Genomic DNA, 27,066 nt, shown 5'->3' with positions numbered 1-27,066 from the left:
AGAGAGAGAGAGAGAGAGAGAGAGAGAGAGAGAGAGACAGGGTTCAATAACTTGCTAATTTACCCAAGTTGGCTTTGAATAGGTTGCCATCCTACCTTAGCCTCTGAGTGCTGAGATTACTGGTGTGCGCCACCACATCTGGCTGGGAGGATCTACTTTTGAAGTCACTGTTACACACAGGTTGTGGGCCCTGATGGGAGAAGGCAGAAGATGAAGTTCCTAGGCTTGACCCAGAGGACTTAGAGAAGAGGGGAAGGTGTGAACTGCCGACAGCCAGTGTACCCTAGTGTCACTAGCCATATGCAGTCTTGACTGCGTGTAAGGTGGCATCAGACATGGCTGTTTCTCGAGTCTGCTTATGACTCTTAGCATTGCCTGTGCTCTTCTCAGGGCACTCTGAAGGAAAAGGTTCCCATTGACATGCTTTTAGCATGTTGCTGATCAGCTGAGGGGTGCTCAGTTCATATAGAAATCACAAATTGGCAGTGTGTAGCTCTTTTAGTGTTAATAGCCCTGGGCCTTGGATGCCCGTGGCTATCAGTACTTTGGGTGTAAACAGCCTTCTTTGCTCTTTGGAGGAAGCAGCTACTGGCAGGGCTCAAGAACTATTTCAGGCACCTGAGATCACAGCTCCCAGATATTCTTTGTTGCTTCTGTAGTTCTCTGGATGCCAGCCCTCTTCAGCTTTAGCAGTTCCAACTGCTGGCCACTGAGGCCTTTGCATACTCTATTCCAGACAGTAATCAAGAATAGGAAGGAATACACTCTCTAGACAAGACTTTATTACAACTTAAGGTATAGTGCTATGGCATAACAGGAAACCACGCACAGCCTGACCAAGAGGCTGGTCATGGGTAGAGAAGAAACGCCGCTTGGACCTGAATGAGGAGGGGTTATATGGTAGAGGGGTAGAGTCATCCAGGGGAGCTGCAGAGCAGAGTCATCTGGGATATGTCTGTCACCGAACCCTGCTATAGCCAAATCAAATACCTGTTATGGCCAAAGCAGACAGAGGGCACCTGTCACAGCCATGGCCAAGGCAAGAAGGCATTTGTGGCAAGTGCATATTAAAAGTACCTTTTGGAGTGCTTGCTTTGGCAGCACATATACTAAAAGTACCTTTTGGGGCATCAGCCGTCTCTCTCCTGTTTCATTATCAGCTGGGAAGTAAGTGTATAGGTCCAGTGAAGTAGATCTCAAAACACTAGCAAGCACCTGCAGCATTGCCTACAATATCAACATGAAAACTTACATTATTATGCAGCTCAATGGCCATTCTGCATCCTAATCCACCTTTAGGGGCTCAGATTGGGCACCAAGGCCCGCTCAAACAGACAAACAAACACGCCCAGGGATCATCGCAAAGCCCTCTGTCCTAGCAGCATAAAGAAGAGGTCAAAACTTTGACCATTATTTTCCTTGCTGTAGGCTGATGGCTTTTCTTGGAAGGGCGTGGAGTCCCCATACCATTCTCTGTTAACCGAAGCAAGGCAGCTATGGTTTTCTTGTTTCAACAAACTTAGGGTTCAGGAAATGGGACAGTGTGTGTGTGTGTATCTGTGTGTAGGTCTCCACTTTTCCTATTTCACAAGGAAGTAACATTAACATTGACCTTGCAACATCTATGATTTTGACAGTTGATTCATATTGAATCAGCTTATGGTACCAGTCTAGCATACTTCCTTATTAAGTAGAAAAACAAACCGGAAAGAAGTCTATTTTGGATTCCAACATTTTTAAAAACCATAATTGAATGATGAAATTTTTAACACGAATTATAAAATTAAATGGAATGGTGCACTTTTAAATTTCTGTGAATTTTGATGAGAACAATGTGGTGTAGGTAGAATTAAGGTAAGAGAGTGAGAATGTTAGAAATGAATTGCTCCTGACTGAAAAAAATCCCACTCAAGCCAAAACACCAGTTTCATGTTTTTTAAAAAAAAATCAAAGCAATTTGCTCGAAATTGACTTCACATTTCTATGTAATTCTTTTTTTTTTTGGTACTGGGGATCAAACTCAGGACCTTGCGCTTGCGAGGCAGATGGCAGAACCACTGAGCTAAATCCCTGGCCCCTCTATGTAATTCATTTTTAGTATGATGCAGACATAGATACACAAAAGAAAGATATTAGGGTAAAATATTTTTTGTGACCTGATATTTCAAAATTAATAATAAATTTTCTTTTTCTTTCCTTTTTTTGTTTTTGTTTTGAGACAGGGTCTCAGCATGCAGTTCAGGCTGGTCTTGAACTCATTACGTAGCCCAGGCTGGCTTGGGACTTGTAGTGTTCCTTCTGCCCCAAGTGCTGGAATTATAGTGAATATTTTCATCCATTATGAACTTTTTAAAATGAGATTCAACTTTTTATGAAGTCTTCCATTTTATAAATGTGCATGTTGTATTTAATTAATATATTCAAAGGAATCCAACCGCTGCTGTCCTGATCAGAGACTTCTCTAATCCACCCGTCCCAGAATAGCTGCACCTGTGGTCTCATAAAATTATCAGCCTTGCTAGTGAGAGCAGCCACTCCTCCCTTTGCTTTCCCATGCCTGGTCCTGTCCTTGGGAAACTGTTCACGCTGTGCTCTCTCAAGCCTTGTTCTTGGCAGATGGCCACAACCCCCCTCCCTGAATTCTCCTCTCCCCAGGACCCTAGAAAAGACCCCATAGCTTGTAGGAGAGCAGCTGGTCTGGTCTGTAGTGCCAGAGTGGGACCCCTCAGGTTTGTTCTGCAATAAACCTGTCCTGTTGAGCTCCTGCCTCTGTTTCTTCTTTTCCTTTTTCCTAACAATATTGACCACTTAATCTATTTCCAGGGCAGCGACATTCTGATTTTAATGATGTACAGTGCTGATGAAAGTAGCCTCAATAAATAGCCTGAATTCAGATTGTTTGGCTACAGAATTGTCTTTGCTATTGAATGAAATTTGTAAAAGTAAATTTGAATTTTGAAAGAGTAAAATTTACTAAGTGATTGTGTGTCTGTGTCTATATGATGAAGGCTGGTATTATTTAAAAGCACAATTTTATTTTATCCAAACCTTTCACAAGCAGAATTTTCCATTCCATTTGGAGGTTAAGGAAGTTGGAATAATTCTCATTTCCACAGTAAAATTGGAATAATGCCAGATAAAGGGCATTTATACTAAGCACTTAATGATTCTAAGAAAATAATTTTTAATTAGTGAGACTCAACAAAAGACATTTAATCATAGCTTTTTTCATAAGCCATTTGTTACTAGGAAAATCTGAGAAATAGTTGACTGGAAGTCAATACAAACCACACTACCATTCAGGCTTTCATCTGTTCCTCTGACTGAGGAAGTTGCTCAGTTCTGGAGTCCATCTGTTGTTGTGCCTCTCTAGTTCTTTCTGTCCCAGGAACAGAAATTCTAATTCTAACAGAAAGATGCAGAAATTAGCATGATGATAGGCCCAGGGCCAGGAGTATTGCACTTCTATGATTTTTTAGGGCAGAGGAAGATTCAGAGACTTTTAGTACTGTGAAGTACTAAATACATTGTTGAATCCATCCGATCCTTCATTTTCTAAGTAAATTCCATTCTAGAGAGGCTGAGTGAGTTCCATGGGATTAAATAAAGAGTAAGGGGCACAGCTCAAGGTTGTGGTCAGATCATTTAATATCCATATCTAGTATTGTTTCACTTGACCATTAATCTCTACAGCTATTTTGCTCTGAAATTTATGAATTTATAACTATGCAAATGAGAATTTATACTACGAACATCACTACTAGAATTTTTTTCAACATTTTTTTAAGGTTTCTTAAAATTGTCAGGGTTGAAACCTCTTTAAACAGGAGGAGGTTGTTTTGGTTTTCATTCCTTGTGAATAAATTTAAACCATGATCTATCTTTTTGAGCCTACATCTGCCTGGTCTCAGACTCAATCCTGAGGCTAAAAGCATAGCTAAAAATAGCAGCATTAAGAAATAGATACAAACAAATGGTAACCCGAGGGTAAGCAAAGGAAGGTAGAGCAGCCTGTGCTGTTTATTAGATTCAACTCTTAAAATAGGAGCAGGGATAATCTTGTGGACACAGCCTTATTGGAATAAAATATATTTTTTCAAACATCAGCTGTCCTTGGGACTAAATGTTAATTCAGTTTTGCAATACATTACTTTGTAGAGGACATAATATATCAGCAGGCTTTTCTGCAACCGAAACCCGTGTTCTTTTGGCTCATTTTCTGGAAGCTAAAGGCTTCATTCAAGTCTTATCTTGCAGGCCATAGTAGATCCTTTTTCAGAGGCAGCAACGTGGGAGGTGGGGGAGGATTTTCTGATCCCAATCTTTTTCTCTGATGTAGGCATTGTTGGATGTCTTAGGTGTTATTAGCAGGTAGAATCAGGATGGAAGCATGAAAAATATACGGCAAGTGGAGAACGAAAGTGGCTTGGTTATGCATAAATTCACATGGCATTCTGCCCAGGGCCATGGGGGTGAAGCTTCTCTCTTACTTGATTTTTTTTTTCATTATGAACACAAGCAATTCTAATGACATTCCTAAACAAGTGAGAAAATAGAATTCCCCCATTTTCTATACACAGATTATGTTAGAGTGTGAATTTCTCTCCAACCTACATATTGGCAGGAAAAAATAGTTAAGCAGACTATTACTCTGTTTACCAGAAAATCCTAGAGGAAACAGACTGTCCCTCATTTCCTTATAGATTATGATATGACGCCAACATGCCATAAAAAAGGGGCTGGAGGATTTTTCTGTGAAGAGCCAATGATCTTTTCAGCCTTGCCTGCATATCTTCTGCTGAGATTCCACAATTGCCGTTGTAGCTTGAAAGCAACCACAGAATATAAGTGAACAGACGAGAGTACCTGTATTTCAACATTTGATTTACAAAAAAGAGGGAGTAGGACAAATTTGCAGTTTGCAACCTCTGCTAGAGAACACAGCGCAATTTCACAGGGGCCATAGATAAGTGGTACTAAACCCAGGTGGAAACTGTGGAATTATCTCTGGTTTGTTTTCCTTTTTATTTTTTACATTTTATCAGTAATATTGTTGATCCTACCTTTTTAATATCTTTTCTGTCATTTCCTTGGGGGAGATTTTTTTGACCACTGTGTCTAAAATAGGTCCAGTCCGTTGCTACCCATCTCATCACACCGTCTACTTCCTTACTCTCTCAGGTCACAGCCTGAAGTTGCCTCACTTGTATACTTCCTTATTATTAGTCTCTTCTACTGGAATGCGAAGTCCTTAAGAGCAAGGACGTTGTCTGCTTTACTGCTGTAAAACAGTGTCTGATACAAGACACAAGCAGGTACTCCATGACTATGGTTGAAACAGAAAGAACCTGGAACCAATCCCCCAGTTCCTATCCCCTAATTCTCCAGTACAGAGAATTTGGGTCAAGGCCCAAGAGGAAAAGATGGACTATTTAAAATAGGATAAATATGAGGCTTCGTGAAGGAGATTTTAAAAAGTACACACAGGTGAGATAAAGCAAAAGGAAAAATGAGGTTGTTGACCATCACTAGGCATAAAATAGTGAGAGAGTTATCAGAACCTGAAAAGAGCTCTTGTGGAGAGACATTCCCTCCCTGTGGCAGGACCTATATTCTCTGGTCACAGGATGCTGCCAGGCAGGGACAACCTCCAGGATAGGAGCAGGAGAGTAAATGCCCTGTACTATTTTTTCCATTGAGTTTATTGGTACATTTTAGGTAAACAATACAGTTACATTCATCATTGGGCTCTTGTACCTTTACATGACATATATTGGTTCTTATTTTTTCACCATTCCCCTAGCCTTCCCTCCCCATACCCCCTTCCCTATTTACAAAGACTTTGTTTTCATTTTTTTCCTTTTCTTATTTTTTCTCTTCCCTTTTCCCCTTTCCCCTACCCTTCCCATTTTCCCAATACCTTTAGACCTTTTCTTCCTATTATAAAATATCAATTATACATTTTGCCCCTTATTTACACTTTTATTTTATCACACCAGAGAAACTATATGGTATTTATACGTGTGTCCCTCAATATGCATCCACTTAGCTATAAATGTCTCTAGTTTCTCATTCTTTATGACTGAGTAGTACTCCATTGTATAAATAGATCACATCTTTTTTATCCAGTCTCCAATTGATGGGCAATTGGGCTGTCTCCAAGTTTTAGCTATTACAAACTGAGCCCCTATAAACATGGGTACACATATATCACTGTGGTATGATTCTTTTAATCCTTTTCGGAAGATACCCAGCAGGGGAAGAGTTGGGTCAAATGGGACTTCCAATCCTAGTTGTGTAAGGTATCTCTATATTGATTTTCACAGTGGTTGCACCAGTCTGCACTACCACCAACAATGAAAAAGTGTTCCCTTCTCCCCATACCACTGACAGCATTTGTTATTGGTTAATTTCTTGATAGCAACCATTCTTTCTGGGCTGAGGTAAAATCTCAGTGTTGTTTTCATCTGCATCTCTCAAATAACCAGTGATATTGAACAGTTTTTCATTATTTATTTGCTGCTTTTACTTGTTTGTCTGAGAAATGTCTATTCATTTCAGATGCCCATTTTTTTTTCTTTTTATTGAGTTTATTGGTACAATCTAGGTCTACAGTATAGTTGCATTCATTACTGGGATCCTGTGTCTTCACATGACAGTTCTTGGTTCTCATTTTTTCGCCCTGTCCGTGCTTTCCCTTCACCCGCTCCTCCCCTCCCCATTTACAAACTCTTTATTTCCATTTTCTCATATTTTTTCTTTTCCCTTATTTCCTTTCCCCTACCCTTCCCACTTTCCCTAAGATGCCCATTTTGAATTGGATCTTTATATTTGGGGAGGACTGATTTCTTTTAGTTCTTTATATATTCTGGATAGTAGTCCTTTCTCTGAGAAAGAGCTGGTAAAGTTTTTGCCCCACATTGTAGGTTGTCTCTTAGCCCTGTTGGTGGTTTCCCTTGAAGGGAAGAGGCTTTTAAAAAAGATGAGATCCCAGTTGTTGATTCTTTGTGCTAGTTCCCATGCTACTGAGGATTTGTTCATAAAGTCCTTTCCTATGCCAATATCTTGAAGAGTTCTACCTAACATCTTCCAGCAAGTTTAGTGTTTCTGTTTTAATATTTAGATCTTTAATACACTTTGATTTTAGTCTAGTGCATGGTGAAAGATAAGGGCCTAGTTTTAATCTTTGGTAGGTTGAAATCCTGTTTTTCCAACATCATTTATTAAAGAGGCTATGTTTCCTTCAGTGAGGATTATTGGCTCCTTTGTCAAAGATGAGGTAGCTGAGTATGTCTGGAGTTGTTTCTGCACCTTGTAATCTATTCCACTGATCCTCGGGTCTGTTTCTTTGCCAGTACCATGCTGTTTTTATCACAGTGGCTTTGTAGTATAGTTTCAAGTTGGGGATTGTGATACCCCCCTGCCATGTCTCTGTTGCCTAGAATAGTGTTTGCTATTCTAGATCTCTTCTGGTTCCAAATGAATTTTTGACTTGTTTTCTCTAGTTCTGTGAAATATGCTGTTGGGTTTCAATCTGGATTGCATTGAGTCTGTATAGCAGTTTTGGAAATATAATGCCCTGTACTTGCTATCATCCCTCCCTCCAATTTCCTGCTGGGACCATAGAAACTCAGCTGAAGCCCAGGAGGCAAAGTAGCCAACTAGTATAATCCTCAGATAATAGCCTCCTGGGATGTGGAGAGATAAACAAGACATCTCTGGGTCCCTCAGCATCCACTTGTACTGCAGGAAAATTTTGTGTCTCCATTATAGGGACATATGAAGCCACTTCATCTTCAGAAGCATGACAAGATAATGTCAATTCTGTTATACCCACGCCTAAAATTGAAACATTAATTATTACCAGGTTTCTTCATGTAAGACAGGATGGGAGAAAATGAAAAAACAAAAGCAATAGTTGATACTACTCCCATGTAACTGAACACATAGTGTCATGTAATTTGATAATTAGAGTTGGTTTTTCTACCATACATTCTATTTCTCCTTTCCTTTTTGAGTACTTTTGCTGGGAAGGGTCTTTTCTAGTAGGAAAATCCAAGTTTGTATTCTAAGTTCCTAAAATAAATAAGCAATTCAATCCCAGAGTCTTAATATGAGCATCTATTTCCTGAGATAATTTTTGATACTATAAATAGATTCAGAAGGAAACATGGCAACTCAAATGAAGATAATTCAAATAGCATTTGATAAAGGGACTGTGCACACAGGTGTGGCAGAGTATGGAGAAAACTCAAGTTATGACTGGCATTACCCAGGCTACTCACAAGGTAATTCCTAGGTATGACAAGGAAAAGCTTTTCCTACAATTTAGAATGAAAGGATTCCATAGAGGAGACACTTTTAGAAGCACTATTTTTTTGAGGAGAAGAATAGAGCAGGATTTGGGAGAAGTGCCTGTACCTCAATGTCTTCTCCATGATGCTGTGTGAAAAATGGGTCAAAACCAGATACAAGCTGAAAGACAAAAAAGCTTGCTGCTATGGTCCATGCAGTGCATCTTCTTAAGGGCAGAGAACAAGTAAAGATAAGAGAAGACAAGGACAAAGAAGAGAGAAGGCACTGAAAGACCTCTGATATCTATCAAGATCTATCAAGACCTAAAATGATTCTTTTGACTTTTTGTTTGTTTCTCTTTTAAATTTTATTTTATTAGTACATGTTTGTAACATATGATGTTTACATTCATCTTAGGGAGTACATGTACATAACACATCCTAATTCTTTTTTATTCTCCTTCCCCTTCTTAAAACAAAACAAAATTCCACTTCTGTAGCCCCTTTTTGCTATTTTCCGATTCTTCATTGATTCCAAATAATCTGTATTAGTCTTCTTTGCATCATCTAGCAGCTATTGGATTAATTTTTGTGGTCCCTTGCTATTGTTAAGAGGTCTTTCATTTGATGATCACCAACTGCAACTCTGTCTTCTATATCTGATATTCTAACTTCACAGTAGTTGACTCTGCTGTATATATTTTCAGTAGAATTTTTAATGTACTAAATATGTTTTAGTCTGTTTTATGAAATCCAGTTGTTTCTTATGTTGGACATTCATGGTTTCTATCACTTTCCGAAGTTCCTCTATTTTTTCTGTTTATATCTATTCTATATTCGCTAACCATGTCCTTCATTACAGTCACCATCTGTTTAATTATCTCTGTTTTGTTTTTATCAAGAGACTTATTTGTCTGTTTCATTACTTCTGTTGCCACCCTTTCATAAAATTCAGCTGTGAGGTTTTTGATTTCTTCTACTTCAATGGCCGCTTGATTTCCTTGGGCAGGTTGAGCATTATGGACTGCATCTTGGTTCTGTGTTTTCTCATTTTCTATTTTTGTCATTGTTTATTGGTTTTATTTGTTGAGGATTGTTAGTTGTTTATGGTAGTTAGCTTTATTACTAGTATTGAGTCCTATTTACTTTACAGAGATTTCTTCTACGCATAGCCAGCTTTTGGCTTTTGAGTCTGTCCCAAGATCCTGCTTCTTCAGTTTATTAGGGATGAAAGGTTCCTGGCTGTTTGACTTAGCACACACTTCTTTGGAACATAACTACAGTAATGTTTACAACCTCAAGACAATCAAGTACTAGCATTCAAGGAAGGTCAATTGATCCCGACAACTATGTCACCTTGGCTAAAATAGTACAATCAGTAATAACAGTAGCATCATATACAGACTAGACAATGACAAACTGTGGTAACTAATAGTTTGCTACTTTTAACCAGAGGTACAAGATTTATAGGTATATAACAAAATCTAAGACAAATCAGAAAATTACATACAGTAAATATCCCCTTAATAGAGTGAGTTTTACCCTCAGGAGGGAAAACTAAAAAGGGATAAAAGGAAAAAATAAAGAAATAAAAGAAAAGAAAGAGATTAGTAGTAAGGCTGAAGGACAAAGGAAAATTACTCAAGGCTTGGGAAACTGGTAAAGAAGACAGGAGGAAAAGAAAGAAGGAAATAACAAGAACAAAACAAAACAAAAAACTAAAAACACTGTTCACACTCATGAAAAACAAAAACAGTACCCCCCCCAACCAACCTATCAACCAAACAAAAAAAGAAAAGGAAAATTAAAAAAAATTATTATCTGAGATTTGAAGCCTGTACTTTTCTTCTGGGGTCTACAGTTTTGTGAATGTCCATTTAGGTCTTGTTTCTGCTGTCACTGGTAGAAAAAGGAGGCAGTCAGAATCAAGATCTGTGCTAGATAATCCCTGCAATAGGGAGTAGGATGCTGGTTCTGGTCCTTTCAAATTCACAGTTCAGGCTGATCTTGGCCTCTGGTTTGGGTAGGGGCCTGAGTTGTTCATCCTGCTACACTCTGGGTGTCTCTTGCTGGCCTGATCAGTTCCCTGACCCTGGACATCTCCTGTCGTAGCCCCTCACCTAGACACCGTGGGATTTCAACACTGGGATCCCTGAGATGAAGCTAACCCATGGTGCTCAGAGTCCCAGGCTAAGTTTGCCTCTGGTCAAGCACAAGAGGAGACACAGAAGTCACTTGGCCTTGTGTCAATCACTAACAATTGTAGCACATAGCATCCACTGTTCCAGTCCACTGCTGCATTGTCCCTGGAGTTTTTTGGCATCACCGGCCTCCACTGTGTCTCTGTAGATTCAATTCTCCTTTCTCATGGCTTGAGCCAGGGGCTGGGGAGAAAGTATAATATAATATGAAGGAGCTGGGGATGGTGGCATTTACCTGTAATTCCAGCACATGGGAGGCTGAGGCAGGAGGACTGCAATGAGTTCAAGGCCAGCCTGGGCTACATAGTGAGACTTGTCTTAAAAAACAAACAAATATAGCATGAAGAAGAAACAATGGGACCAAAATATAAAATGGATTTCCTGTAAAACAATAGGCCTGATTTCTAAATAAGAAAAATTATGTGTATTATCATCAAATACACTGTGTAGTCTTTGATGGAATTCCTGTTTGCCCAAAATCATAAAGTATGTAGTAGCAGAATCATAATTCGAGACACTCTTGGTCTGCCTGAGACTGAGGAGATGTCAGTATCCTGCCTAAATCCCCTTGGCACTCAGCGTTCTCATACTAGGTCTTCTGTTCAAGTACACGGAACTCTGCCTAGGGCTCATTACCCGTACTTGTGAACTCTTGTGGGTGCTCATAAATAAACTAGAATAAGCAGGACAAAATTTAGACATATACAAATTCACAAGTTGAGAGCACAAATAGAGGAACTTTTCTATTGCTAATCTATTTTGCCAGTTTCACTTGTCTCAAGTTAGGCAGTGAGCAAGTGAAGAAGCCCAGACAAGGCTGGAGGTAAGGGACTTGAGGGTAGCCTGTGGCCAGCAAAGGAGGAAGTTAGAGGATAAAAATCTCAGTTTCCCTACTTTTGGTGAATAACACTGAGAAGTGGTGTTGATCATTTCCCAGAGGTCTCAGTGGGATTTAGTCACACTGACTCAGAGGTAACTTTCTTGTTAACACACCCACACTCTTTGGGCTTGCTTTGCTCCCCATCTCACTTCCCAGTTCCTCTGGTACTTCCTGAGATCACTTTACAAATAAACCACTAACACATCTGTTCTGTAGGGTCTGTTTCTGTGGAAACTGAGCTTAAAATGGTGGCAAAACCCTTGGTCTTTCACTAGATGACACTACCTCCTTTATCATCATGCAGTTGGTAAAAGCTGACATAGATCAACAAGACCAGGCTTCTTCACTTACTTAGTGCCTCACTTGAGAGAACTGAAACTCTTTGAGCCTTCATATTCTTACTGGTGAAAGAGATTAATAATATTCCTGCAATAATTCCTCTATGTGCTTGAACTTTCAACTTGTATAGATATAGATCTTGTTCTGCTTAATACTACTAATGGTTTGCTTACAAGCATTTGCAAATCCAAGTAGTAATGCAGAAGTAACTCATGACAAGATGATAGTGATAGTTTGCATAAAGTCATTTCAGACTTTTGCATAAATGAACATAGAACAGCTTCTGCATACATGATGTGCCAGTGAGTCAAGGAAGCTCTGTGCCTTTTGGGAAGAGATAGTCTGGGTATGATGTGACAGTGTGAAGTACAAAGCCTCTTGCCTGAGGAGCCTGGTGAATGGAAGCCTTTGCAGTTCTATGGCTCACTTTAAATTTGAACTTCCTATATGTCAGAAGCAGGGCTTGATTCATTACGGTATTTACTTATAGTAGTTGTTCAAAAATGAGCAAAGGAATTTCACACTCTACAGCTTTCTTTTCAGAATACATTTCCAGTACTCATAATCTATTACACAAACCAGGTAACCAGCACCAGTAAAGCAATGTCACTTACTGATTGTGATGTCAGTCATCTCCACAACTTCCTTGTAGCCAATTTCCTCTATTCTCCCACCATCACATCACTGGGATTGTTTCAATTCATCTAATATTTTTAACCATCTCTGATGGGAGCTTTTCCCTTGATTCTCAGCTTTTGGCTCTCACATTTTAACCATCAACTCGGTTCTTACCTGATTTCTAGAATTGAAAATTTTTTTTCGCTGTTCATATTACTGATTTCATCTAATTTCCAACTTTAGTACATATAATAACTAATAATATAGTCACAACTAAAAATTATTTTCTCCTCATATTAGTGATTCTCCTTTACTTATTTAGCACTTCTTGAACTCTCCTCAATATAGATTGTTAAACCTATAGATTGCTAAATCTGTATTGTTTTTAAATTGTCACTTTTTATTATTTATATACTTTCAGTTAAATTACCTACATAAACATAATAATGACTTATTATGTGAGTTTAGGTCTCGACTAGAACTGTTCATCAGAAATTTCTAAGATAGTAGAAATGTTCTACACCAGGGCTGTCCAATGAAATCATCATCAGTGGTGTAGGTGGCTACTGAGTACTAGAAGTATGGTTAGTGTGACTGAGAATCTGAAATTTAAACTTACTTTAAATTTCAACAGCCACACGTGGCTATTGGGTACACAGTGGGACAGAATAGGTCTAGATTTTGTTTTAGTTTATATGACAGAAACATGTTTCACATTTAATTGTATTTTTTCCTTTAGATGAACAAGCTTATATAACTGAGTTTAAAGTGATTAAACTGTTATGAACAAAATAAAATGGGTGCCTGCAATTTTTTTTCCAAGATCATTAACTACTATTGCTCTATGAAATGCTTTAAAAGAAAAGTTAGGGAAATAAATGTGGTTGGTGAAATTACCTTCTGTTTTGTACCCCAGACTAATATGCTAATGACTTGTTTGGCCACTCAGCAATCCGTTATTATGTGGAAGGCAAAGAAAAATGTTCTACCATGCACAGAATGATTTTTAACTGAGAATTTTATGCAGAAGCAAGATTTGTTCAACTCGTCTCTAAGTAAAATTGTGAAATAAATGAAATGTTTTTGAGTTTTCTCTTGCCCCTTTGTCCTCCCTCCTCTGAAAGTCTCCTTACTCTGCCACCAGATTTCTCCAACTCAGCTTATTTCCATGGCCCCTTCGTTCCCTCCCTCAGTGGTATCTTGTTATGCACCCCTCTAATGAACTCATTTACATTAAAATCTTAATAATTCATAAGACTTCATTCTCTCTCCCGTACACCTTACACTGTGGAGCAAATACACAGCTGGGGTACAGAGACAGACTTTGGAGCGAGGCGGCTGTTGTGCTTGGTCCTGGTGTTAGCTTAGGGGCCTTGATTTGAGCAAGTCATTCTATGTCTTTAGAGCTCCATTTCCTCAGCTGTTATACAGTCATAATAATAGTCTCTACCATGGCAGGATTTAACTCAGTGGTGCCGCCACCTGCCTCACAAGTGCAAGGTCCGGAGTTCAATTCCCGTACCAAAAAAAAAAAAAAAAAGTCTCAACCACCCTGGATTAATATGAATATTAAATAAAACATTAAGGGCTGGGGATTTAGCTCAGTGGCGCTGCATCTGAGTCGCAGGCACAAGATCCTAAGTGTGATCTGGTACCAGGAAAAAAATTAATAAAATTCTTTAGGGAAAATTACTCCTGTGCTCCCAAATGAATCTTTAAGGATAAAAGTGTAGCAGTGGTACACAGTTTGGAGAGAGATTCAAAATGCTTCCTGTAGGGCCCTCAAATACTGTAAATGTTTGTTGAATGAATGAATAAATAGTGAATCACTCGCTTACTCTGACCGTCAAACGTCCTATTCTCCGCATGCTCAGGGTCACTTGCAGAGTCAGTAACAGACTCAGTAGCAATTTTGTAACAGACTCAGTAGCAATGTAATATTTTGTGCTCTCAAAAAGATTTGCTATATAAATATAAAGCTGTGAACATAAAGCTGTTACCAAAGGCAATGGGCAGGGTGAGACTTTAAATTTCCACTTTATGGCCTGTCTTGTTTATATATCTTATGAGAATAGATTATTTTTATCATAAGAAAAATCAATTATGTATAATTATATACTAAAAAACCCCCACAAGCTAGTAGCTAGTATTGAGTGCCTTGAATTAATATCACAGTGCCTTACTTGCAAGTGTAAGGTCCTGAGTTTGATTCCTAGTACCGGGTTGGGGGAAATCACAGTGCCTCATATATATCCCCATGACATACTCTAAACCCCTAACTGAAGATTTGTAATATTCGACAGTTTCAATCCAAAGGCCTGATAGACTTTTAAGTATTAATATTTTGTTTATGGTCAATTATGTAGAGAAAAGGATTCAAATGAAGCTGACATGAGGGGCTCGCAACACACACACACACATATCCCACTTTTACAGAAATTTAGTACAGGAAATTCTAGTCAGAATATATCGACATACTTACTAAACTTCACTGTGGTCAAAGTTTTGATGTCATCGAGTACTTAACAAAACAGTATTTTCTCAGAAAAGAGACAAAGAGAAGAGAATGGAAAAAAAAGCTGTCTCTCCTCAAAGGCAGTAGCTATTGCATAATATTTTTTTTCCAATCCGCATGGAGTATAGTGGGAAAGAATTTCCTAATTTCCTTTCAGACATTTGTAATTAGAAATGCTTTGTAGTTAGTGGAATCTGATATATTAGAAGGTGAGTTAATATAGCAAACATGGTAAGATTCATATTTTTTCAGTTGCAGCTCCTGGATTTAATACAACAACAACAAAACAAGGAAACTGATTTTTCTATATACTAAAATTGAGGGAAACATTCATTATTAATTTGGATGCATTTGTAAAACCTACGTGATGTATTCCTTGTGAAGTCCCATGAAAGACGACCTCTGAATATTGCTAAACTGCACAAAATTCCTAAATAAAACATTCCTATCTGTAATACGTCTGCCAAAATAATGACTCATAGTGGGCTGCTGTCGGTAAGCTAGCAGCCAGTGACGTGCGTTCCTTTTGCTTTCCCTTAATGTTAGAACAAGTGGTTTGGAGTTGTTATCACTAAAACCAAACTACTCGGAGCATTCTGATTCATGTGACAGCTTATGCCTTACACGGTTGTCTTCCCAAAAAAGCTCAATGGACACTGATCACTGAGTCAGTAACAGTTTGTCAAAATCATGAACAAACCATATATACTCCCTATCTTCTCTTCCTCAGGGCTATATTTTTATAGCTGCCCTTCTCTTACCAAAATATGTTACAACATTTGAAAATGCTTGTATTGTAAAACGCTGCATAACACCTGTAGACATCTTTTAAAGGATCTAAAAAGTCTAAAGAACACAATAGAGACAATGGATTATCACTATCAATTCTTTTTAAACCAAAAATGCATACATAATTTGCACCATACTTTTACTTCATTTAATAAGTCATTTAGGCTGTCACTAAATTAGAAGTCTTCTTTTTTTTTTTTTTTTTTTTTTTTTTTTTTTTTTTTTTTTTTTGGAGACGGGATCTCACTATGTAGTTGAGACTGACCTGGAACTCACTATGTAGCCCAGGCTGGTCTTGATTTACAGAGATCCTCCTACCTTAGCCTCCCACGTGCTGGGATTACAGGCATGCACCACCATGCTGGGCTAGAAGGCTTCATTTTTAAAGTATAAAATTTTACATAAATGCAAGTTCCATGCTTAGTTGCTATGCTGCAGTCTTCCATTTTGAGTCTGAGAAAAACACACTTATGATGAAAACTGAGGAATCCATTTTCTTGGCAATTTTGAGTCAGTGTGATTCCTCAGTGACCATTTATTTTGTTGAATTAAGATTAGCTTTCTATTTTCAAGTTAATATCAGATTAAAAAGTTGAGGGCTTACTTAGCATCAACTGGTGGTAGCTTTAGGCTAGCACTGTAAAACAAATTAATGAATTTAAAGAGTAGAGTAAAATAGAGAAGCCCCTTTGAATTTTACTTTTACATTTTCTAACCATTTCAACAAGCAGTGGGGAAAGCTTGGATTTCATCTCCAGAAGAGAAACTGAGGCTATTTTGTGGAAGTTTTTTAACAACGAAAGGACTTTTGTGAACACTAAGCAAGAGCAAGAAATTAATGGGTTAGAAAAAGGCTCTATCTAGGTTTTAGGGGTGTGAGATGGAAATAAGGCATTTGGGAATTATAAAACCAAGAAGGACAGAGGAAAATAGTAGTTCTAAACAATTTACATGGAATGTAGTGCTCATTTCTGCAGCACACTTACAATTTATGTGGAATGCCAAGAAACATGTTTACTTTTCATGACTATATATATAAAATCAGAAGTGATGGCCCAGGAAAGAACTTCGGTTATGCCTTGGTGATACAAACACTGATACCACTGAAGGAACAGTTGGTGCAGAGAAATCCCAGCGTGGTACAGTTGTCTCAGTTTCCGCAGCACGCTGGCAGTAGAACATGTCCTGACATCCTATATTTAGACTTGGCACCTGGTGGGAAATACCCCTGACATGCCTTTGGAAGCAGTAGTACAGCTGTTAATTTCTGCAATTTGCTTAAGTCACTACTAGGAGGCTGCTACCAGATTAGGGAAACAAACGACCGTATGGATGAAAGTCATACCCAAGAATTCAGAATTGCTAGAATGTTTCAGGGAGACCCAATAGGACAGGCCAGTTGGACCAGGTTGCATACAATTTATCTATTTATACAGTTTATTTATAGAATATAATGATTGTGTACAGAAATCTAGTTTGTAATCTAAAGCAATTGTCCCCAGTCTTAAGAGTGCCTACCTCTTTATTTTCTGTCTAAAGTCATTGTTCCACTGAATGCCACCTGACAATTCCTCTCTTTGCCAACACTTTTGTTCTTGAAATGGTGCATTGATTTTGCAGTTATTGATTTGCAGTTTCTACTGTTAGGGGTGGAATTCCTTGGTAGCATGTCTGCCGTTGTAGTCATCTAATTTATGAAATTCAGTTGGTGCTTGAAATGTGCTAACCTTTAGATCGAAGGATTCAATCCTGAGCCTATGGTAAGCAATAGTGCACAAAAATATTCTCAGAAACATTAAAGTATGTTAGAATGTCTTCACTTGACACATCCCCCCCAAAATCAGAAATTGTATCAATTTAACTTTTAGTTCTCAATTTTATAGTTCTTGTGGAAGATTTTATTATAAATATTTCTGTTAGTTTCCCCAGATCTTTCATTCATTTAGGTTCATAGCCCTTCTTGAGTTGCTCCCTCCTGTTACTGAAGTTACTGAATATCATTTGTTTGCAGGTTATTAAGAAGAATACAAGAAGGAAGTTTTGCTAAATTAAAATTTGTGCAATTAATGAATCTTTCACTTTTCCCCAAGATCCTAGAGCAGTTAACTCTGTGCTCCTCTTAAATAGATAACCACTAGTTTTAAATCTATTGCCAGAAGGGATGTGTTTGTAATGCTTCAAAAAATAATGCAAGTGGCCAAATAGTTTTGTTTTTGGTATGTTCTACAATGGGTTCTTCTGGACCTAGCAAAGATATGGTAGGTTTCAACTTATTAGTTGTAATAATTCTTGGAAATGAGAATGAAAGGGAACCCTCATTAAATATTGGTACAGTGAATTTTTGACCATGCTTGTTGAATAATCCGCACTGGGCTTTTGTTAGACACAGCTGAACGAAGCCTCATTACTGGGTGTTTGGCAAAAACAGTTATTGGGCTAGAAACTTGCATTCTCAAAGAAAATGCAGTTTGAATAAGTGAAACTTCTAATTTAATGTATGCTAGATTACTTTGTCCAAGTAGTCTTTCTTTCTAATCCCTTCGGTCACATTTATTGTTTTAGAAACATGATCTATCTGACTTAGCGCCAAATTCAAATGAGCTCTTTTAGTACTCAACATCCTTTGCGTGTTTGTCTATGCCTGCATAATTATTCTGGCTTTCATTTCTCAGTATTTTCATTTTTAATAAACCTTCTTGAATGTTCTTCAGATATAATTAGTGAGTTTATTTTTGAAAAGAACCTCTGTTCTACTGTGCTCCTCTAATACTGGTCCATAGGGCCGTTTTTAAAAGTAGCTTGTGTTTCCGGAGAAGAGTTACACTATAATTTTTTTCTTACCTTCCCTGGCTAGTCTAGTCATAGCCTTTTCAGCAGATCTTTACATAACACATCCCAGAATACTTGAAAGAGATGCAAAGCATTCAACAGTGTTGTTTTGCACATTAATCACCTGTGAATGTTTATTTGAGTATGGAGAAGTCAGTTAATTAACTGGACACACACTGGTTTTTTTTTTTTTTACATGTAGTCACATGTCATATACTATTAACTGTTGAAGTTAGAAAGCAGAATGTAACCTCATTCTTGCTTTCTAGTTCTAAAACTCTAGTGCACAAGGCAGACAAATTAACGAATGATCGATTTATGGTATGATGTACCCTATACTGACATTCCAATCCAAACTGGTTTCTACGTCCCAGCAGTACTTTACAAAGAAGTGATGCCCAAATTGAACCTTAAATTATATTAGTAGAATAAAAAATAGATGAGAAAAGGTCATTCCAGACAGGGACTGCCATGAGCGAGAAGAAAGCACCTTAAAATAGTATGACAAAGTCAAGAATTATATGTATTGCAATATCAGAGTAATGAGAGTGAACAGAGTGATGATAAGTGGAGCTGAAGAGAGAGTAGGGACCAAGTCAGGGATACCCTGGGAATCATGTTATGGATGCTAGGGTGTTACAGATTTGGGCATTAGAATTATAGTCAGTAATGCCATTTGCTACGGAACCACCAATATTGTTCTTGGAGTAATACTTTTGTTATGGCATTACAATATGAATTTATATCCAGAGAGTTATGTACTATATTGAGATCTCAAATTAAATAGAGGTGCACAGTTTTAAAAGATCTGATCACATCTGTTATGGTTTATGCTGAGATGTCTCCCTAAAGCCTCAAATGGTCATAGGCAGGACCTCTGAAAGGTGATTGGATTAATGGGGCCATTGCAGCTGACTTGTGATTGGGAGGTAGGACTGGCTGGAAGAGGCATGCCACTGTGAGCACGAGCCAAGAACACTTCTCCCTTTTTGGCTCTTGCTTTCTGACTGTGATGCCAAGAGCAGCTCTCCTCTACCATGCCGCCCTATCTTGGAACTAGGTAACTGTGGATTGAAGCATGAACCAGAATTAACCTTTCTTTCTTTAAGTTGTGGATGTCTATCTAATTGACAAGGAAACCGACCAAAACGTCTCTCCTGTTTCAAACTTCTCCTAGGTATCTTGATGTTTTAATTACCATTTTGCAAGGTTTCAGTGAGGGTGAGATGATTTATTTATGGGTCGTCTGTACTGCACCAGAGCTAATGTGTGTCCTGGTTGATTACCTAGTTTTTTTGTTTTGTTTTGTTTCAGTGCTGAGGATTGGATCCAAGACCTTGCATATGCTAGGCAAATGCTCTATCACTGAGCTACATCCCCAGCCCAACTACTTAGATTTTAATCTTGTTTGTGCTCTCTCCCCTTGTTTTTAGGCCACGCAGCACAAAAACAAATGGAACCTATGTCTAGCATAGTGGACCCTAGCAAGACTGGTTTAGTAAGGAGAAAGAGGAGGCAGAGAGTACAAGGGAGTTAGGGAAATATTCTCATGGGATGGAGAATGGAAAGATCATTGATCCGGGTTATGAAATCCTCTGTTGACTAGAATGTTATTGCATAAATCACAAACTCATTTCCTCATTTGTAAAAGGGAGGGATCTAATCTTCTCTAAACTGCTTTTCAAGTAAGATTTCTTTGATCTCTATGGTTAAAAAAATGAGAGTTCTCCTTTAGATGATCTCTAAAATCTTCCTCAACCCTAAAATTCTGTAATATCGTCTCTAACTCATTGCTGCACATAAGTAAGTTAATTTTACTCGTGAGTATATCTTGGTACTTCTCTAAAAAGGAGCTTGCAAAGACTAAGATGATTCTGAGCTTCTTTCAGAGAATGTCTTTTAGAGACATTGTGGTTCCCATCAGTCATGCTGGATATTCAGAAATCATCTTGAGCTCTTCCTATTTCTGCCTGAAAAATCCATTATTTTATTCTGCTGGTACTTTTTTCTGGTAATTCTGTTCTGTCTAGTACCACGTCATTTATTGTCTGTACTATTTCAGCAATCACTTAATTAGTACAATTTTTTGCCTATGAACTCCTGAAGACTTAACGAAGAGAAAGTTTAGGCACAGTGAACCATCCTTCTTCAAAATTTCCAGCGGCTTTCCATTGCCTGAAGAATATCATTTAAACTCCTTGGCATAGACTTTAGAAGTCCTCATGATATGGCCTCAACCAGCACTCCAGCTTCATACACCCTACTATATGCACTTTGATGCAGCCATACAGATTCATCAAAGATGGTTCCAAACCACTAAATCTTTTGCTTCGTCATTCAGCAAGGAAAGTTCTTGACTCTTTATCCTGTACTAAATTCCTAATAAGTTTTCAAGACCCATTTGAAGTGCTGTCTCTCTCCAACCAGCACCATGTCCATGTATTTTTCTTTATCTTTTCCTTTCTTTTCTTTCTTTCTTTCTTTCTTTCTTTCTTTCTTTCTTTCTTTCTTTCTTTCTTTCATTTATTGGTACTGTTTAGATATACAGTATAGTTATATTTATCATTGGGATCTTGTAACTTTACATGATATATCTTGGTTCTTAGTATATCCTCAATATGCATCCATTTTCCTATGAATGACTCTAATTTCTCATTCTTTATGGCTGAGCAGTATTCCATTTTATAGAAAAACCACATCTTCTTTATCCAGTCTCCAACTGATGGGAAAAATGGGCTGTTTCCAAGGTTTAGCTATTACAAACTGTGCTGCTATAAATATAGGTGCGCATATATCTCTGTGGTATGATTCTTTTATTTCTTTTGGAAAGACACCCAGCAGAGGGATGGCTGGGTCAAATGGAACCTCTAGTCCCAGCTCTTTGAGGTATCTCTATATTGATTTCCATAATCATTGCACCAGTCTGCACTCCCACCAACAATGGAGAAGGGTTCCTTTCTCCCCACAACCCTGCCAACATTTGTTATTGGTTGATTTCTTGATAGCAGCCATTCTTTCTGGGGTGAGGTGGAATCTCAGTGTTGCTTTCATCTGCATCTCTCGAATGACCAGTGATATTGAACATTTTTTTACATATTTATTTGCTGCTTTTACTTGTTTGTCTTAGATGTGTCTGTTCATTTCAGATGTCCATTTTTGAATTGGACCTTTATATTTGGGGGGACTGATTTTTTGAGTTCTTTGTATATAGTAGACCTTTGTCTGCGAAACAGCTGGTGATTTTTTTTTCCCATATTGTAGGTTGTCTCTTAGCTCTGTTGGTGATTTCTCTTGCAGGACAGAGGCTTTTCTAAAAAATGAGATTCCATTTGTTGATTATTTGTGCAATATCTTGAAGAGTTCTACCTAACTTATCTTCCAGCAAGTTTAGTGTTTCTGTTTTGATATTTAGATCTTTAATCTACTTCAATTTTATTCTAGTGCATGGTGAAAGATAAGGGTCTAGTTTTAAAATTTGGCAGGTTGAAATCCAGTTTTTCCAACATAATTTATTAAAGAGGCTATGCTTCCTCCAGTAAGGATGGTTGGCTCCTTTGTCAAAGATGAGGCAGCTGAGTACAGCCATGTTGTATTTCATTACGTGTTGTATCAGCAAACTTTCCCATTGCTGAGGCACAGTCTCAATATCCATAATTTAAAGGAGGAAAGCCTTAATTTAGCTCTTAGTTGCAGGAAATTCCATCTATGGTAGGCAGGCTCTAAGGTAAAAACCTCATGGAAGGGCACTGTGGAGCAAAGCTACTTAGTTCATCTTGACAGGAAGCAGAACAAGGGAAGGGTGCCAGAGCAGAAGGGACCAGATGTAGACCTCAAGGCTGTTCATTCATGACCCACCCAGACACATCTAGAAGTGTGCTTCCTCAATCCGTGGGGTGCATGCCAAAGCCAGTCAAGTCGAAACTCCATCCTCCTAAGCTCCAGTCACTCCTGAAGTCCTCAGTTTCTATCTTAATCATGCCACTTAACTTTTAACTTGATTATTACCTTTCTTAGACTGACAGGTTTATGAAGACAGCCAGCTAGAGATGATAGTGCTTTGTACATTGAAATTGCTCAATAAATGTTTGCTGAGTTTAATGCCATGGAATAGTTGCCGGTATACGCATGACTAAAATTTAGGGAAATGGTAAGACATTGAAGTAGAAAATGAATACATTGAAAACAAAACAATTTATTTTTGTCATTGGCCCAGGCCAACTCTTCTTGTGGTATAATCAAGGTTTTCTTCACCTGGATGTATATATTTCAGTTATAAAATCTGTGTGTTCCGTACCAGACTCCACAGGACGGGACACTTAACTTGTAAAATCTGTGCTAACTTTGGGTGGATTAGGGGCACAAATGAATTGCAATGCACCAGCTGGGGATGGAATCAAACAAAGCCATAGGATGGAACCCAAATCACTTTCAAAACTGGTGACAGTAGTAGTCAAGTCATTTTCAGTGGAAATTCTTTGGTACAACATAAAACAAAATGAGATCAGCTTTGCTTCAAAGAAGGCTTTGCCAAATAAGAGAGCTGCTAAATATCCAATGTTTAAAGTATCAATTTCTATGCATTTTCTTTTTTTCTTTAGGAAATTGTGTTGGAAGTCCTTATTGATATGTCTGTGGAATTACATTTCTGTTTCCCAGATTAGTAACTTGTTTGTTTCTATTCCTTTTTTCCCTTCCTCACTGAGCATGTACATAGCGTGACATATTGTTGCAGAGAGGAAAATCTGTTCAACATTGGAGACCAGATTTCTATGATTTTTGTCAAGCAGAGAGGGAAGAATTTAATGATCACATAGTCTTGCTCAAGCTAAGTGTACATAATGTACAGACATATTCACGGGAAGACAGGCTACTTCTGTCTTCCCTATTTCTCTTTGAGTATTATAGTTTGTTATTTGTCATCAGAATCAACCTTTTTTCCCTTTGTGGTAAACTTGATGGCATCTGATTTTACATGTCCTTGGGACAGTTGTGTGTCTTTTGGGCAGTTTCTAATTTTCCTTTTCATTCTATTATTGTGTTTTTATTTCAATTTTGCTTTCATAGTCTGTGCACTGTCCTGACCTTTGCACGTCCTTACTTTCAACAATGCAAGGACATCACAGCATCACTGTATGAAGAACAATGTGCTTTCCAAGCTCACTTCCTTACCATGGCATTTAAAAAATCAAGTTTCTTGGTACATTTTGGTATACGTAATGACCACATTCATAATAGGGCATTTGTACCTGTACATGATCTATTTTGCTTGGGAGTTGTTTCCCCATTCCCCTTCCATCCCTGAACTCCTCCACCCCTTCTGACTTACAAAAGCTTTGTTCCATTTCTTCCTTCTTTTCTCATTTTTTTCTTTCCCTTCTTTCCTTTCCCCTGTGCCATCCCTAGTTCCCCTACTCCTTTGAACATTTTCTCCCTATTTCCCTATTTCCCTTTCTCCCTGTTTCACAGTATCTATTATACCTTTTGGTCCTCATTTACACTTCCAGTTTCTCACAACAGAGAAACAATGCAATATTTACACGTGTGTCCTATTTATTTCACTTAAGACTTTTGCCTCAAGTTGCATCATTTAGCTGTAATTGTCTCAAGTTTATCTTTTTTCATGGCTAAGTAGTACTGAGTAGCATGGCATTTTTTACATCAAAAGCAGTCGTTTGAGAAATGTTAGATAAATCAGTTAAAACTTTACCCCCAAAGGATTCTTATCCCAGTATCTTTTATTTTACTTTATATTCCCATGGAAATAAAATTTGCTTCCTTTTTTTTAACCTGTTATTTTGCTCATTACCTAATGTTTATTTAATTTCTCCCTATTGGATGAATATTCTATTCTTCTGAAATAATAAGTATCAAATATTTATGTACTAAGATTAAACAAATAAGTAAAATACATCTTATCAGATGTGCTTGGAAGATCTCATTTTTTTAAGAAGTCAATTTATTTTTTCCATCGAATGTGTTTTTCTCTGGACAGTATGATTAACTAAAAGGAAGGGATCAAATTTCACTTAATGGAGATTGCTTATCCAAGTGAGAAGAACGACCTTTGGTTTGAGGACATCCCAGTGCCCTTTGTTTATAGTTGGCTAGATTTCCCCACTTACTGAAGTGCATTCATGTGCAGCACAGCATGTCAAGAAAAGCGTAAAGCCTTGTCCATATGTCTTTACATTGCAATTCTATTACTTGTGGTGGATTTGCCTCTAGCAAAGTAACTTTACAAAGTTCAAACTCAGAGCATTCGTTGGTTGATTAGGATAAATTTGCAAAGCTAACATTGTTGGGTGCTTTTCTATTTATGGCTGCTTTCTGACCCCCTGATTATATTTTCTAATCCACATTTCATATAGGAGAGACACTATTTTCTCCTCTTCTGTATATTCTCGCGAAAAGGGAATAAATGTCAGCAGTGACAAGATCCACTCTAAATATTTGCCAATTCATAAATAGTTCAATGGATCAAGTCAGAAGAATGCTACTGAAATTTTTTGACAAATCTTTTTCCCAATTAGAAAAGTAGTACCTGCTATCACAGGAAGGACTAGGCCACATATTACATGGCTTTCAGTTTTCCTTCATATTTGCATGAATGTGTGTTTTCCCAAAGGATTTGAGATCATATCTACAATTGGCTTTTAAAATTGGTTTTGGTTTTAACTTCACTTTGTCTTCAGTATTCTGGAAGAAGATCAGGAAAAGTTTACCCCAGCAAGGTTTATCCCTCTTTATATAAAATAACTGCATTTAAAGAGGTTATATAGTTTATTGATTACTTCGCTATTTTTTTCCTCTCTCTTTCTTTGTCTCCCCCCTTCTTTCCTTCCCTCGCTCCCTTTCTTTGTGATTGTTGGTGCTGGAATCAAACTTGGGGTCCTGTGTGTGCAAGGACCCTCTACCACTGAGTTACACTCCCAGTCCTATTTTGGTATATTTCTCAATGCTCTTCCTACGTTTTCCTTTCTACTTTGGGCATTTCCCTAAATTATCAGATATCACTCAATATATCTAGTCAGAAGACAATCTAATCAGAAGACAATCAGAAGACAATCTTCAAATGCAAAGTTCATTTTGATCTTAGCCTGACACAGTGTGAAAAACTGATCAAGTTGCTAGAAAAGCTAAATATCTCAGAGGAAAAAAAACAAAACCGCCTGATACAATTATATCTTGTAGCTACATCAGTCTAAATAATTCACTTGTAATTTTTTGTTGATCTGAAAACATTTGCTATAAATACTGCTTTCCCTGTTCTGACATATTTAAACATTGATTTAAATTTGCTAGTTAGTCTACAACTGCAAAGAATACATTATGTAAGGTTAGAACAGAATTTGTAGTTTCTGGCTTCAAGAGGCTTACTTCTAATCAACAGGAAGAGAAATAAGAGAGATTATTAATGATTGTTGCCTGCCCCTATTTTGGACACAATTAGGAATTGTATCATCTAAACCAGTGCTGGGGAACCTATGGCATGCATGCTGCAGAGGGTTGTTTGTATCACTGAAAGCTCTAAAAGGTTTGCCATCACTGAAACAGTTACAAAAAGTCTACAATGTAAATCTCTATCCTATAACTACAAATTCTGTCAATTTTGTCTCCTGATAGATTCCCAACCCACATGATAATATATAGATTTTTTAAAATTAAGCAAACTGTGTGCAGAGTAGTCCAGGACTGGTATGGTTCTTCTGAGCAGCTGACAATGCTCTTCGAAGCGCTTGGAAATTAAATGTAATTGGGCACAACACCACTGTAAATAAATGAGAGTATTATTAATGATAAAGGGGAGTATGGATGCTTCTCTGAAGCTCTTCCTATTATCACCCTTTATTCATCTAGGTCAATATGCTCCTTTTTTCTAGATCCCCTATATTGTCTTATAATTGACCATTTAGCCTCTAGTCTTACTCCAGTCCACTCTCTGGACTTTAACCAGATGCAAACATCAGCATGTCACTCACTTGCTTAGAGCACTTCAGTGATTCTTCATTGCTCTTATGATACAATTCAAACCACTTAAAATGGCTCGCAAAGGGCTACAAGGGTTGGGCCTTTGTTACATTTTCTTTCTCCATATCACACATAATGTTCTAACCGTGGTTCATTTCCAGTTCCTCATGTGTACCCTTTTCTCTTCTATCGATCAGCCTTATGTAGACTGTTGTAGGATGACAGCCTCAGATGCCTTCAGGGAACTGGATGGAGCAGGTTAGACGTCTTCATGGGCACGTTCTTCTTTTCTATACCTCTATTGTTCTTGAAACTCGTAGTCCTGTTAATCTAGCTTTCATATTCCCACTGTTGATAGATACACGGTGATAATGTATAGTGGTTTGTTTTCCCTTTCTGAGATAAGTAACAGAATTAAACAGTAATCACATTCAGTCTCAGAGTTTATAATGGAAGCAACAGTTAATCAAGAGCTTGAGAGGTATTCAAATGTAGTCCATTTTCTTCAAATCTTTTCAGCAAAGAGAATTTGGAATTATAGGTTTTTAATGCAAAAAATGATTTTTAATGTAGGTCAACTCTGTGGCTAAATAAAAATATCTCTATAGTTGAAATCCAGGTTATCAGCTACCA

The sequence above is a fragment of the Fukomys damarensis genome, unplaced genomic scaffold (genome assembly GCF_012274545.1).
Source record: "Fukomys damarensis isolate Sample0158 unplaced genomic scaffold, DMR_v1.0_HiC HiC_scaffold_11, whole genome shotgun sequence".
Taxonomy (NCBI): Eukaryota; Metazoa; Chordata; class Mammalia; order Rodentia; family Bathyergidae; genus Fukomys; species Fukomys damarensis.
This window is presented reverse-complemented; position numbering follows the sequence as displayed.